Source organism: Patagioenas fasciata, chromosome 2 (genome assembly GCF_037038585.1).
Source record: "Patagioenas fasciata isolate bPatFas1 chromosome 2, bPatFas1.hap1, whole genome shotgun sequence".
Taxonomy (NCBI): domain Eukaryota; kingdom Metazoa; phylum Chordata; class Aves; order Columbiformes; family Columbidae; genus Patagioenas; species Patagioenas fasciata.
In genome coordinates, this window is record NC_092521.1 from 163,527,979 (window position 1) to 163,544,425 (window position 16,447).

The 16,447-nt window shown below is 36.3% G+C and overlaps 1 pseudogene; it reads right to left on the reverse strand.

The window, feature by feature from the left end:
• Positions 1–2,255: 2,255 nt before the first annotated feature.
• The window catches only part of LOC136097572 (sodium channel protein type 5 subunit alpha-like), a 38,305-nt pseudogene continuing 24,113 nt past the window's right edge, over positions 2,256–16,447 (reverse strand).

Genomic DNA, 16,447 nt, shown 5'->3' on the forward strand with positions numbered 1-16,447 from the left:
CAGGGAGGTGTCACAGCCCCAAGCCTGACAGTGTTCAAGAAGAGACTGGACAACGTCCTCAGACACACGGTGTGACCTGTGGGGTTGTCCTGTGCAGGGACAGGAGTTGGACTCAATGATCCCTGTGGGTCTTTCCAACTCAGGACATTCTGTGATTCCATGACTGTGTGTCTAGCATTCCTGACCACTTCTCGTGAAGTTCACACATGTTCAGGCAGTTTTATCTGGAGGAATTCACAGTTCCAGATACCAGAATTATCAAAAACTCCCACCTGTTCACTGCTATTAACTCACCACCATATGCAGTCTTCTTAAGACACTCCACGTTGCCTCAGCAGCTGAATTGGCTTTTAGGCTATCCTTGCATGAAGAAGCTGCAACAACCCGGTATCATCATTCTCCTTTCAACCCTCCAATAGTCTGCTAAGTCTGCTTTAATGCTTAAGCAATACTAAAAAATTGGTCAGACTTTTAAATTTGCACTGTGGTGAACTCAGATTCTTTTGTATGTTTCTGGGGCAAAATAATCACTAATGTGTCCATGGCAGGTGTGATTTTGTCCAAAATTTTGTCCAAAATTACTGCCGCTACAATGGGAATAAAGTGTTCACCTTTGAAGTATTTCTAGTTCTGGATCACAGCACAGGACCTGCTGTTGCAGTCAAATGACATCGTTTCAAGTTGTAAAGATCAGATTAATTTAAAAATACCCTGGAATTTTGTTACATATTATTAGTGTTTAAGATTTTTATTTTTTTTATTTTATTATTTTTTTAATTTTATTAGTGTTTATCATTTTCTCATATGGTTTTTCCAGTCTTTCTTTTCTTTTCCAATGTGCAAGAACAAAACACTCTTACCTCTTTCCTAACATTTTCTGCTACATTCCTATAGAGTTATACTTGTAACAACCCCTCTGGAAGCTACAGGCACGAAGGAGAACATATTTTTATGTTCCACAATCAATAAGGTCTGTCACTTTGGTGTATGTATAAACCAGAACAGTCAGTGAACAAGCACCTGTTGAAAACTGTGGCTAGATTGAGAACCTGGAAAAAAAAAGAATTTATTTACAATTAATTTAATACCCCCAGGCTGATGTGTACAAGTTCGACATCTATTTCACTTACTGGTCATATTCTAAAACACAGTAAATGCTGCCATCTAATGGCATCTGATCAACGAGCAAAATCTCTCGGCCCATTTCAGCTCACAGCGAACAGAATAGAGAGTTTCACCTCAAAAGCACCGCTGTGCACCATAGGCACGAAATCCACCCAGGCTGGACAGGAGAAGGTCTCAAGCAAACAAACCCAACAAGTCTCTCTGAGTTCCTGCCCGGCGCTGCAGACACCAATTGTACATCTCTGAGTTATCCTTCTTTGTCAACTTTTTTCTGAACAGAAGCTGGTTGTGGAAGTAATAAAGCTAATTCGAAACACCCTGTATCTGGACTCTAACTCTCAGCTTTCATGCGCCTTTGTTTGTCCTACAAATGGCTTAGCTTTGGCTATATCTGTCATATTGTAATAGTATTTAGCAAGGGAAGTGTCATGGTTTAGGCAGACAAACGACATAGACCAAGTTCTTCCAGGATGAAAGTAGTACTTGTCATTTATTGCCACAAGTGCATTTTTATACAGTTTTACCAATTCATGTGTCTCTTCACTATTGGTTACAAGTTACAGCAGTAACATCTCATTGGCTCTTTTTGCTATCATCAATGTTACTCTTTTACTCCCTTCTCTCTCATGGGTACATCCTTAATATCTCCGGATACTCCTTTACTCCCATCTTTCTCATGGGTAGCCCTTAATATCTTCAAGGCTAATTTCTGTTCCCATGCCTTCCATCAGGGAATGCACAGACCCACCGTAGTCCCGCACAGGGAAGTAACTGTAAAAACTGAAAAATTACCTTATTGTTCCTGCTATTCTTGGCATGAAAATGCTAAATCTTCTCTCATTCCCTGTAAAGACATTTTGAGTTTTCTTGTGCCAATAGTTAGCTATTTTTGGAAAACTATATTACTGTGGCTCTACCCCTCTAATAACGGATTATTCCTTTTATTAAACTGAAACTGAAGATCACTCAGACAAAACAAACAAAAAGGCATTAAGCATTTGAACTCTTTATTGAAGAATCTAAAAAATTCCTGTTTCATTGGTAGTTCTGAGGCCACCGTGAAACTTCACCTGACCAACTTAAACTGCCCAAACCTAGTAAAAGTAATATCAATACACATTGTTCATACATGTTTTTTGGTTTGTTTTTTTTTCAGAAGCAATGAAATAAATACTTCCTCTAACTCTAATAAATGTTGGCTCATAAGATATACCATAAGCTCCTTTTCTTACTATGATATTTGAATGAAGTATAATGATGAAATTTTATATACAGGAAGTCGTAAGATTTTCTGGAAACCATACCTCTTACATAGCACCCTTTGATTTTGGTAACTATTATTATCACAATTTTCATACACTGAATGATATAATGAACAAATTAAATACAACTTTCAAGCACAGAAACCCAAGGAAGATACATTAAATCCAAGTGTAAAGACATCTCAAAAATTCTCGAGCATAAACAAATCCATCCAAAGGCACTAGGAAGAAAATAGTTCCAAGAAAACATAGAAATTAATGGCTGATTATACTCAAGTGTCTTAAGTGAGCTCTTTTACAGAAAATCTAGTAACTATTTAATTTTGCTACAATAACCAGTTTTTGAAACCAGGCTCTAACTTTAAAAAGATGTACATTGTTCCACAGTCTATTTGCTTATAAATCATATTACAGTTTAAACTGATCTTTTACAGATTTATTCTGTAAACACAGAAATATGAAGCAATGCAAAACAAAGAAACAAAAAATCCCCAGGTCTAAAACCTAAATACTCCAGTAGATGAGAGAAAAAAATAAATCTAAAGTTTGATTTTCCTCCAATATTCATGACATAGTTGTTAAAATCTTAATTATTTTAAGAAGCATTTGCAAAATTGAAGAGTCACAAAAGGGTCTAAAAGGGTCACCATTATTATATATAGAGAGTATTATGATTTGGGATCAAAATAGTTTCTCTATCTCAAAATAACTGGTATTGCTTTAATCAAAAATGCTGCAGCCCGGGGCAAGCTTATGTGTCCACACTATCACTATCTGTTTTAGCAATACCATCATAAAATAAAGGGAGAGATATGGAAGATATAGTCAGTGATTTATCAAGCTTCCTACCATTGTTTTCATTAAGCATCGATGAAATAAGCCTTTCCCTCTCATGTATTTCTTCTTCAAAGACAGCACTGTTACAATGGTTATGGCGGTATAAGAATGATTTATTTTTAAAAGAACGCTGCATCAAATACCTCCTGAAGGCCCTCTGGATAACAAGAGCAGATACCTCTTCTTGTTTTCTTTTAAGGGTAGTGGTAATCGGCTTGTATGAAACTTTAGATGGATTGGCAGCCATAAATTTTTCTTCCATGTGTAACTCAAGACCACTCGTATCTCCAGATTCTCCCAAGACCCTTTTAGTGAAAGCAAGCAAGATATCCAAGCAGTGGATCTTATCTCCACTGACTATAGGGAGGTCCATGGATATGAGCTGAATTTTATTGGGCTTTGGAATGTGCAAGGGTTCTGCCAGAGCATCTGCGAAGTCTGAAAGAGCAGAATATTCAATAAACTGTGTTGCCTGAGGATCAAAATTTCCCCAGGTCTCATAAAACATATCAAAGTCATCCTCACAAAGTGGATCTGTGCTCTCTTCAGTGGCAACGCTGAAGTTCTCTAAAATGACAGCTATGTACATATTCACGACAATGAGAAATGACATAATGACATAGCTTACAAAAAATAAAATACCAACTGCCTTGTTTGTGCAAGTATTTCTCTCCTCGCTTGTTATATTTAAGTTGGGAGCACATGAATTAGAACTTCTTAACAGAGGCACCAGAAGACCATCCCAGCCAGCTGATGTTGTAATTTGGAAGAGACAAAGCATGCTGCTATCAAAGGTTTGAAAGTTAAAAAGGTTATCAATCCCACCTTCCCAGGCAACACAGGCAAAGTTTGTCATGCCCACAATGGCAAAAATGAACATAACCAGAAAAAGCAGAAGACCGATGTTGAACAGTGCAGGAAGAGACATCAGTAACGCAAAAAGAAGAGTTCTAATTCCTCTAGCTTTTCGAATTAATCTCAGGATTCGGCCAATTCGTGCCAAACGAAATATTCTCAAAATTGTAGGAGAGAACGAAGTTTGAAAGGCTTCAGAAAGTCCAATACCTTTGAAATGGAGAAGAAAATAAAATATCATCAAGCCATATCAATGAAATTCCCTATTTATGTCAATTTTGCTATTAATATATTCTGTGCTTCAGATGTTGAATGTAACGTTGATCATATTACACCATTTTCAACAAAAACATTATCATCAATACTTCAATTGCTTACAAAAGAGCCTAGGAAAAGAAAGACAAATTGGAATACCTTTAAATATTAAAGAGATATCACAATTACGTATAGTTTGGAAACTGCATTCCCCCAGATTTCTCTAATTCAGGGGATGGAATTATGCATTACTCAAGTACTTTAAAAATTCCTATTAAATCCAATCAGCTCCTGTGTTGGAAGGTAGGGGGTTTTCCCTTTATTCTATGATAAAACCTGAGCCTGAGTAGGAAGGACAGACCAAATAAATTGTACGAGAAACTAAATCTAATAAGACCCTTTGTAGAGGAAACAATAAGCATCTAGTCTTACTCAAAAAGCAAAACAAAACCAAGCCAGTTTTAATAAGACTTTTCAGTCAGAAATAGCAGCCCACATTTAGAATGGTGCTGAGCAATTAAATTTTCCTGAGCTCTCTGAATCAGCCCTTGCGATTTGCCTTCTTAAAAGAAAGCCCTGGAAAATGAAATAAATCCTTCCCATTTTTCATATGAATGCATGTGTGAATATACGAATGTATGTGTGAATACATGAATGTGAAAACAATATTTAATGTGATTACATGTAAGTTGAAAGCATAAAAACATTATGACAACAGTTTATGTACAATAACTTAGAAAATATGTTACTGCATTAAATTTCTGTTCTGCTAATTACTTCAAAAAATTCATACTTTAAAAAAACGAAAACTATGAAAACTACCCATTTACCTTTTGGTGTTTTGCAAAAATATAAGGTAAACCAAAAATATATTCTTTTAACAGTAATCACTTAGCATATACCTTGAAAAAGTACAATGGATCTGGAATTTGTGTATCAGATATATGTAAGTAGTTACTTCACACTGAAATTTGGCTTAGTATTGGTAAGTTATAGTGCCTGATGTAATAATGATTTATACTTACTAACTAGTGAAAGGACCACGACAGCTAAATCAAATAAGTTCCAGCCACTGGTGAAGAAGTAATGTCTTAAGGCCAGTATTTTTATGACACATTCCCCAGTAAATACCGCCACAAAAAAAAAGTTGATTTTATTAAGAACATCCTTGGTGCCATTCTGGTTACTTTCTGCCATCATAACGACCATATTTAGACAGATTAATGTCACAACAGTAACGTCAAAGGCTTTGTGCGATACTATGTCAAAGAGTAATCCCTGGAACATGTTCTGTGGAGAAAACGAGAAGAACTGCTTAATGTTACTTCTAAGACTAAGGCTACATTAAAATATTAATCAGTAATTTGTGCATAGAAAGAAAATTAAAGAGAATATGGATTTAACAATAAGCTACTAGAAGCATTTTTTGGTGATTCCTTCAGACCTTCAAAGCAAACATTCAATACTTGGGTAAGTATTTTCAGGTATCATGCAACCACATTTCATTACACAGCAGGAAAACATTCAGAGTACGTTGCGGTTGCTCTTTCAATAGAAGTGCTTATTGGAGCAGACACTTTAGGATAAGTGATTCTAATTAAAATGTCCTAACCAAGAAAAACTCTAAATAGTTGCTACATGAAGCCAGGACTGGAATGAAATCTAAGAATTATAAGAAATAAAGCATGAGATTATTATAAAGTAAATAGCCGTGGGACACGTACTACTCACTATTCATTCTCACCTGCAATAATCCAGTTAGTTGCAGAAGCAATATCATGCAGCTTAAGTAACCATGTTATGAATAGCAAATACTCAATGAACCTTCAGAAATAGGTTGTATATTTGAATAAGTGATAAATACTGTGTAAATTCCCTTAAGTTAATGCCCACCAAAAAAAGATTGCATTAGATGGAATTAAGAAAAAGAGAGTGAAATGCAAATACTATATTGAATGAGGGAGGTAATGGGCTTTAACGTGGAAGTTTATTATCATATGACTGGCTACTGAGTTTAAATATGGTCATTATCTTTATATCTTCCATCATATTATACTTAAGATGGTCTCACCAATGGTCTTGGGATGGGTTTTTGAGGTTTCTTGGATCCCAGTTTTTTTAGAGCATTATAGTACTTTTTCTGTTCCTCAGTCAGAAATAGATCTTTTCCACCTAAGTAAAGAGAAAAGATACTGTTGTTCAGCCGAAGTATAAGCTGTCAACCAGATAAACACCAACAAGTTTATGTGAAGGAAGTATGTTACAGCTGTCGTGAGCGGGATCTAAGAGAGCACAGAGACAAAACGCGTCTTCAGCATTTCTCCTTTCCTCCTTGTTCTTTGAAAAGATGTACTGCAAAAAGCTGATCAGAATTTGATCGTGGAAGTCTAGTCTAGGCAGCGTTCCTGAGTCTGCTTCCTTAAATGTGAGAGACTTTCTGAAATTTTAAAAATCTATTTCATATCTTTAAAACAACATAAGACTCATCAACAAGTAATATACTTTCCACTTATATTTTTGGGAAAGGTAGGAACAGAAGTATATTGAAGGGCTAGCAAGTAAATGGAGGATTATGAATAAGCACTTTGGGACTACATTCTGCAGGGGGTTCCTGATAAAATATTTCTGGTACTCATCTTATTACCACCTACGCCTCCAGTATTATCTAGCAATTATTTTGAAACAAGTATTCAGGGGAAGCCACTTTTCATAAAAACACTGACTGATTAGCATTTTGTAAAACAAATATATAACAATGTTCAGTAGGGCATCTGCAGTTCGAATAATTCTGGCAAGGCTTCGGAAAATTCAGTTTAACTTCACTGTATGGAATCTTGGCAAAAATCCGAAAGCAGCAGCAAAGAAATGAAAAAGAAAAAAATGCCCACTTATAGCATGTACTGAAAAAAATTGGTATGTCCACATCAACTTCTAGTGAGTGTTCAGACTTCTAAGATGCTTAACCAGTGTTGTTTCTGCCTGTTGGGATTGTTATAACTGGGACTTCGTCATTCATACAAGAAAATAATTATAGTGAAGTTGGACTGTTGTTCCTCATCCTACATATCCTTTCTGCCTTCAGATGCAGAGAGCAGAAGGATTTCTTGTGGGCCTTATTGCTGTCTATCTCTATCAAGAGCAGAAATTCTTTGATATTTGGTGTATAGTTCAGCCTGTGGAAAGAATAAATGTCTCCTGTAAAGATTCTGTCTTCCAAATGTGGACGTTGAAATTGTAAACCTCCTATTGGAGTCTGCTTTTGTGGCATTTTTTTTTAATGAGCAAGATGCTTATTTGTTTCGAGAGCTCCAAGTGGATTAATTGACTCAGTTTGCCCTGATGATATGGATACTTTAATCCCCTAAATCAATCAAGGAGAGAACTCAACAAATAAGCTTGGCACAAAGGAGCTGAACTAACCCAGGAAAGGCTGACTGTTGCCTTCCTTTGGTTGTTGAATTTACTATTCTAAGATTTTTACTCCCATTTCTTACTGAATAAAAATAACAGGGAATCTAAAAACTATGAGGAAAAAACTGGAAGCAGTCAGTGCTTCGTGGACTTTAAGAAGCCTTTAAATTTCTAGACGACCTTTTCTCGAGGCCATGGCTTGAATCTTAGTGCAGAAATTTTTAAAAACCCCAGTAAATTAATCTGTAGAGTTACTTCATTGAAGACAGAATTTTCTAAATGTCGCTAGTATTAGAAGTCCTGACTAACAAGGCATTTTGAAGTTTCTTTAGCAGAAACGCATGGGTTACTTCTCCCATGAACAGTAGTGTTTCTTGATTTTCCTTATCGCGTTTGTCAGGTGTTTACTCTCAGCAAAAAGTCCTATTCTGTTCTCCAAAGCAAATCTTCAGAGCAGAAGAAAAGAATTCCACTCTCCTGAAGCAAAATCTATATAACTTTTTTTGGCTTATCTTTTCTAAAACTATCAACTCCTTGCCCTCCTACTTAGAACAAACTAAGGACCTGGCATGAAAATAGAATTTCCAGGTAAATTACTAAAAGCTTTGAGAAAAAGGGGACTCCTGTTTTCAAAACGTGGTATGTAAATGTTATTTGAAGTTTCTCCAGTAAAAGAGTTATCTGAAAACGTTAGACATCTAGATGTCAAAGTAGCATTCATTTAATCAAGCTGGGATTATGAGAAAATCTGAATTAGCTCATGAAGCACTTATCTTTTTCCTTTGTTGGTTAAAATTGCTGATAACCACTCCAATGAAAAGGTTCAGCATGAAGAAAGATCCAAAAATAATGAAAATCACAAAATAAGTATACATGGCTAAGAAGGCTTCAAACTTTGGCTGTTCATTCATCTGTTAAAAAAATCAAATCAGAAAAAAAAAAAATAGTAAAAATCAGATAATCACAGCTCTACCATTTCCAATTTATAAAACCAAATAATTTTATTGTTAGGAGGGATAAATTATTCCTACCCATTAAAGCCTTTCTTTAGATGTGCGAGTAGAACAAACTGTCTTGTTCATTCTTGTTACGGTTCATAAAGATAATTTCTAACAAATATAAATAGCCAAATCCAGCTCTAGCAAATTATTAAGTAACAGATAAACAGTTCAAATCAGAAGTAACACTGTGAATGCCTAAATTAGACAGACAACTCAGACTAAATGTAATGGTGAACAACCATCCCCTTGCATGTTACCCCAGAAGAGACATAGTTTTAAAAGTCCAGCTCACTACAATCAGCTATACAAGGAATGATCTTTTTAATTAGCAGCTATTTCACCGCATTCAAGAGTGCAGTGCTTGAATAAGTAAGTAAAATACAAAGGAAATTAAACATAGAAAAGTTGAAACACACCGTGCTTGTGAGAGGGTGAGAAACAACACATGGAAATGGGGAAGAAATAGTAAGAAATTCAAATATCGGGAAAAAATCTCCAGAAATAACTGCTAAAGATACATGCTGTTTTAATGTTACTGTACACGTTTAAAAAAGAAAGAAATTTGCTTCAGAGGCACAGTCCCTCCAAGACCTTCAGAACTCTGTTCCCAAAACAGACTTGTCCAAAATTTGCAATGTCTTGTCCTCTGCATTCTTGACATAGTAGTTTTTTGTTTGGTGTCACTCCATTTTGACCAGTTTTCTTTTGCCTAATTTCCGGATATTTGGTACTCCAAGGATTATCATTTCACTACGTAGTTTGAAGGATTCATCTGCTTATATTTTTGACTTGTTACTGCAAACATATCTAAAAAATGAATTGTATGGATAAAAAAGGAAAGAAGGAAAGGGAAAAAACGTGACGTACCTCTCGTGAATCCACTGCTGCATACATAATATCCATCCAACCTTTAAAAGTTGCCTGAAATAAATTGTTTATTAAGGTTATTGGCACTAGAATTAGAATAAATAAGAGTAATAATAAAAAAGTAAAGCTAATATAAATGTGAGAAGAGTTGTGGAAAACTGAGCAATGTCCTATAAAAAATGCTCATCACTTCCTAAGATCTGCTTGGAAATGTAATTCACTGGAGTTCATTAAAAGAGTAAAACAAATATTTCCTGAAAAGGAAAAAAAAAATGCAATGAATCCTGTAAAATGTGTTTTAATGTTAACTCTTTTTAAATTGAAATTTTGTAAACTCTCTTCTTTTTGACAAAGCTGTAAAAGTTTCAGCTTAACTGGCAGATTTATCCTAAAAGGATAAAAATTTCTAAGAAAACAACAGACGATTCTTTCCAGCAATTTTTAGCAACTCTGCAGAATCATAAAAACACTTTGGAAGGTACAGGGCAAAGAATTTCATCTCGAAGAAGAGATGTGGATAACGACAACTTTTAAAAATGCCTTTCTCTCCTTTGTTGTGGTGTTAGGGAGATGAATAAATTAGCATCCCAATACTTCATGACATATTATAATACAGAAATATAAATAAACTGGCTCATGCTTTTTCTTCCTCATCCACTCAGAAGTAACTTTCACTAAAGAAAATAACTTTAAATCAAATAACATGTGGATTGTTTCAAGTTTAGTATGTTAATCAAAATTAAAGCAAAACTGAAAAGCCATGCACCACCATGCTGGATTTTCACACACAGTTGCATATGCTAAAGTGTTCTTTAGGAGGAACTGAGCAGCTTAAAGATAAGAAAAATACTTTTGGAGCTAAAAAATCCCAGATTTCATTGAGATAAACAGAAGTGTCTCATGGCTGGACTGCTCAACACATTTCCTTTAAGAAGACAAAACTGAGCATGTTTTTGCTTAACTTACCACTTGAAGAAGAGCCAAGTATCCCATCCCAACATTATCAAAGTTTACATCACTATTTGTCCATGTTCCATTATAGAAAAAACAATCCGTGATGTTATCAATGAAACTGATATTTCCTTTTTCGAGTATGCATTTTGAAAATTTTTTTCCAAATAATTGTACTCCTGCAATGTTAAATAGGAGCCAGAAGACAATACAGACGAGCAAAACATTCAAGATTGAGGGGATAGCTCCCAAGAGTGCATTCACAACAACCTTAAATAAATGAAATGAATGAAAAGAATGAATTATTCCCATTCGTTAGGACACCTTCCCAGAAAGACAGTTATTATTTATTCTTCTGTATCTTTTGCATATTTTCACCCATAGAAAACTACTAGTTAACAAATCTAAAGCCGCCTTCAGCCCAACTTAAAGCTTGTCTTAACATGTAATTTTGTGGCATCTATCTTGCCTTTTTGAGGAGGGAAGTAAAACAGACAGCAACCAGAATTATCTTCGGGTAAAAGAAATACATAAAATAAGATTATGAGTCTGTAGTAACTATGGGATCTAAAAATCGGTTATAGGGCAATGGGTTTTATGATCTGCATCTGCTATAATGTCGTAAATAAGCCTCTATTTTATATCGGAGGGGTTTTGTAAGAGGACAACAGCTTGCTCTCCATAACAAAATGAACCAAATAACCACTGGCAACTGACTGCACACAGTAGATGGAGAAGTTTGGGTTCCAGAAGAACGAGCTGTTTTGGTCAGCTTCCTTCATTTAGGCTGCATTGAGGACAAGGTGAATGCAAACCCATGATGAGCACTAAAAGGTAGCAGTGAAAATGGGGACTCCAGCTTTTGGTGTCTGTGCTGGTGACATCAAGGGACCTGACAAGTGGTGATAAGATGTCATATTCATGAATCCAGCACATTGATGTGGACAGGCAGGACCACGCTTGTTGCCAGAGTGAATTTGAGGGCTATTTTCTATTTCTTTTCACCATCTTCCTCCATTTTCTTGTGAGGCATAGTGAAAAATCTCTCTGGAAATGTTTCCCTGCTATCATGATGAGAAAATTCTGAGCTTTTTATCCTGCCCTTGGATACTAGAAACACACAGAATGAAGTATATTGGAAGACACCTCAGAAGATCAGCTGTTCCAACATAGACCAAGTTGCTTGGTGTCTCGTCCAGTCAAGTTCTGAATTTTCTTACAGTTGTTGATTAAGCGATTAAGCAGTATTGCTCCTAGGACTGACCTCTGAGCCGCTAGTAACCAGCTGCCAGTTGAACATTATCCTGATGATCTCCACACATTGAACCTGGCAGTTCAGCCCATTTTTGGCCTAGTTCACCTATCCAAACCAGATTTCTATTGGAGACCACAGATGGCTCTTCCCTCCCTCAGGCATCTCAACATAGAAGATGATCAGTTTGAAGAGGCAAAAATCGCCCTTCCTAAATTCATGCTGGCTGTTTCTAACTGATTCCTTCTTGTCCTTCATGGCTTCCAGGAGGATTTGCTCCATATCCATCCTGGAGCCTCAAGTTAGTGTCTCATCACATTCTGTGACCTAACACAGGTTAGATGATTTGCATTATAATTTTTTTTTAATTCTCCCTACTGACTTTAAAAATTCCAGATACTTGGCTCAGAACAGCTTTTAAAATCAAGTTAGAAGACTCCCCTCTCCTACTAAGAAAATCCCACCCAATTAAAGGATTGTTGTCTTTCAGATCCACCCTGGAGAGTGTGAAATGTGGCCCATGCCCTTATCTAAATAACTGGCAAATTGAGTTGATATAAGCGCATCAGCCTAAAGAATGGAGATTATGAAAAGAATTTACAAAACGTGAAGTTTCCACTAAAGCAATGAATTAGTGATTCTATTCTTCCAGGTTCCAACTTCTTACCTCAGGCAATGAGAATAAATTAAGAAAAGACCGTGGTTGCTACACTTCTTACATGATGGAGACTGATAAACTACAGCTTTTTTTCTTCCTCACATTACAGTTTATTTTCTGTAATAATGATATATATAGCTTCTTTTCTATTGACAAGTAATTAAAATTATTCCTGTTTTTTCAAGCCTTTTAATTTTTTTCAGAAGAATTTGGCATATACCCTGTAAGGAATTTTTCCACGTCCAGGATAAACCAAAGGATGACTTTCAGAAAAGTACATGTAAAAAAAATCCTTGTTCTGCAAATTGTACTGAACATGGAAATATGTTCCAGGGTTCACATTACAAAAGGTAATAATTCCTTGTGGCAGCACATTATAATAAAATGTCCTTTTTCATTTGTATTTATAAATTTCTGTGAAACTGTATAACAAGGGCAAGTGTAGAGTCTTGCATCTGGGCAGGAACAACCCCAGGTTCCAGTGTAAGTTGGGGAATGACCTATTAGAGACCAGTGTAGGGGAAAGGGACCTGGGGGTCCTGGGGACAGCAGGGTAACCATGAGCCAGCACTGGGCCCTTGTGGCCAGGAAGGCCAATGGTACCTGGGGTGGATTAGAAGTGGGGTGGTCAGTAGGTCAAGATAGGTTCTCCTGCCCCTCTACTCTGCCCTGGGGAGACCACACCTGGAATATTGTGTCCAGTTCTGGGCCCCTCAGTTCCAGAAGGACAGGGAACTGCTGGAGAGAGTCCAGCGCAGGGCAACAAAGATGATGAAGGGAGTGGAGCATCTCCTGTGTGAGGAAAGGCTGAGGGAGCTGGGGCTCTGGAGCTGGAGGAGAGGAGGCTGAGGGGTGACTTCATTAATGTTTACAGATATAAAAAGGGTGAGTGTCAGGAGGATGGAGCCAGGCTCTTCTCGGTGACAACCAATGATAGGACATGGGGCAATGGGTATAAACTGGTATAAACACAAAAGGTTCCACTTAAATCTGAGAAGAAACTTCTTCTCAGTGAGGGTGGCAGAGCCTGGCCCAGGCTGCCCAGGGAGGTTGTGGAGTCTCCTTCTCTGCAGACATTCAAACCCGCCTGGACACCTTCCTGTGGAACCTCAGCTGGGTGTTCCTGCTCCATGGGGGGATTGCACTGGATGAGCTTTCCAGGTCCCTTCCAATCCCTGACATTCTGGGATTCTGTCATTGTGTTAGGTATTATTTCAAAATAACAACCATAAGGTGTAAGTAGGCAATGTGAACAACCTTAATGCCATCAAGACCCAAAATAAAATTCAAATTGTAATTTTCACAAAAATTTCAAATGCAGTTATTACAAAATATGCACACACACCCCCAATATCCTTACCTTTATCCCTTCAAATCTTGACAGAGCTCGTAGAGGCCTCAATGCTCTAAGACTCCTGAGAGATTTCAGTGCAGCCCCAGAGGAACAAACTGATGTGGCCTCAGAAACATTATTTAGTCCCCAGGAAGCAAATGACAGCTGTGTTCATTCAATTGAAACTGGGATTATTAAATGGTATATAAACCTTTATTTTATTTGTGTCAGTAGACAATCACAGGCTTAATGCTACAGTATCTCCAACCAGTAAGTCAAATGCAGAAAATACACATTCAAAGTTATTGTAATATAATTTCCTTCACTCTTTCCTAGTATTTTTAAATTGTCATAATACTTTTCTGTTGAAATTTGCTAATACTTCACAGCTTTCAGTGCTAACCATTCAGAGGCCACCAAACGGATACTTTGATGTTACTGGAAGTTTAGATGCCCTGTTTTTAAATATTTAACTTTGGTCTCTTCACAGTGTATTGTTGACAAAAATATCTCATTCTTATATGGTAATATTATATTATTTAACTTTGTCTTAATTCAGAATAAATACGTATATATCAAACAGCGCACCCCATCCATCTCACTACTGATGACTTGGATGAGGCTCCGAGCAACCCGATCTGGGTGAAATGTCCCTCCTCATGGCCAGGGTTGGACTAGATGAGTTTGAAGGTCCCTTCTAACCCAAACTATTCTGTGATTCTATGATTTCAGCATTTCTCTTCATAACTATAAAAAAGATTGTAAGGATTTCTTTGGTTGCAAAGCAAAACATATTTTCCTGCATCTCTAAATCTCCAGTAAATGAGTTTTCCAACAATATTTTTCAACTTCTTTACTGTCTAAATTTCTTCTCCTTTAAGGAGGCAATTCTACTTTTTTTCTGTTTCTAAGTGGCAGAACTGCCAGTAGCTTCACATTTTTCTTTTATCTTAACTACTTTAGTTTCATTTCTGATCACTAATTGCACTCTCTACACTCAAAAATGTGTTTAGGACCAACATGGTCCTCCATGACAGTGATACACAATAAATCTTTTTTAAGCAACTTCTGATTATTACCTACAATTTCCATCTAAATTTATTCTAGAGTCTCTTTTGATTGCAATTTTTTCACCTTTTGTAAACTGTCATTTACACTTGTGTTTATTCACAACCAAATTTTACACGTAGTTCTCTGTGTAGAAAATATCAAAACTTAAAATGCAAGACAAGCTTAATACAATACTTACACATACAATGATGAAGTCAACCCAACACCAGGCGTTTGTGAAATAACTGTGCAAACCATAAGCTACCCATTTCAGAAGCATCTCCATAAAAAAGATATAGGTAAATATTATATCAGCATACTCTAGGATCATTTTCACATTTTTTCTGTTTTTCAGGTGAATATCTTCAAAGGCCTGGAATTTCAGAAATCAGTTTTAAAACAGTTCAGTAGTTTTATGGAAAATTATTTTTAAATTGAACAGAAATACACAGTTTGGCTTATTATTCTGATGTTTTACTATGCAATCAGGCTGCTTTACAAATTTAGAAGTACTTTTATTTTTTTAAGCTTTCGTCAGTAATTTCAGACCCTGGTTTAGCCTCCTAGTTAAGTATACAAACGTGTGAAGAACTATGTTTCATGAAGAACAATGAAGAAGACGATGATTCCAAATATTTAAATATCTTATCCAAGTGGGGAAAAGCCTTATAACTTCTAAGGGCTATGTTTATTACACTCCTCTCTCCCTTGGGAAAGGAATGTGAGAGTAGAATAATTTAATTAAATACAATAGTATAATTCTTTTCCTTTACTGACAACAATCAATTAAAAACTTGAGAAATTAAATTATAATTACCAGAGCTGCACTGCTCAAAATTATCATAAAAATGATAAAATTTTCAAACCAGCTGTGTTTTACAATTCGGTAGCAGGTTTTTCTAAATTTCCACCAAGTTCTGCCTGGAAACTCAGTGGTATCCACTATACAGCACGGGAAACATTCAACACAACCTGAAAAGAGAAAGAACATTATATTGGCTCCATAGAAAATGTGGAGACATGGAATCTAAAAAGTGTAAGATGTTTTAAAATGAGCTTCTACAGATGTTACAAAGAATGTGCTGTTTTACCTATGGAGTAATGCTGTGGCTGAAATTATCTAAAGAAAAGATTTGTAGGCTGAAATCTCTTTTAATAAAGCAACTCATACATGGAAAAAGCAGAGAAGCTTTTATGTCTAGAAGCCCTACGGAATTATTATTTTAACTGATTATTTCACTTGATTGCACTACAGAGACATTACAACTAGATTCTCTGTTCACTGTTTCGCACCAGAAACACATTTCTTCATTGAGCACTTTTGCTCATATACAGATCCTTATAGTCTGATGCCTTAATATAAGACTGAGTCACTCACCAACGATGGCATTTTGCTACCTAAACACAGGGATATAGAACCATTTTATGTCTCTTTGGATATTCTACAGCTTTTGTGACATTTCTGACAGGCTCACATGGTCATCTTGTGTACTCTCGGGCATCTCACACCTGTGCTCAGGCATTCCAATCCTGCTCCAGTTCTATGTGGACTTTAGGTATATTTATTTCAGTTTTTATGTTTATAAACAA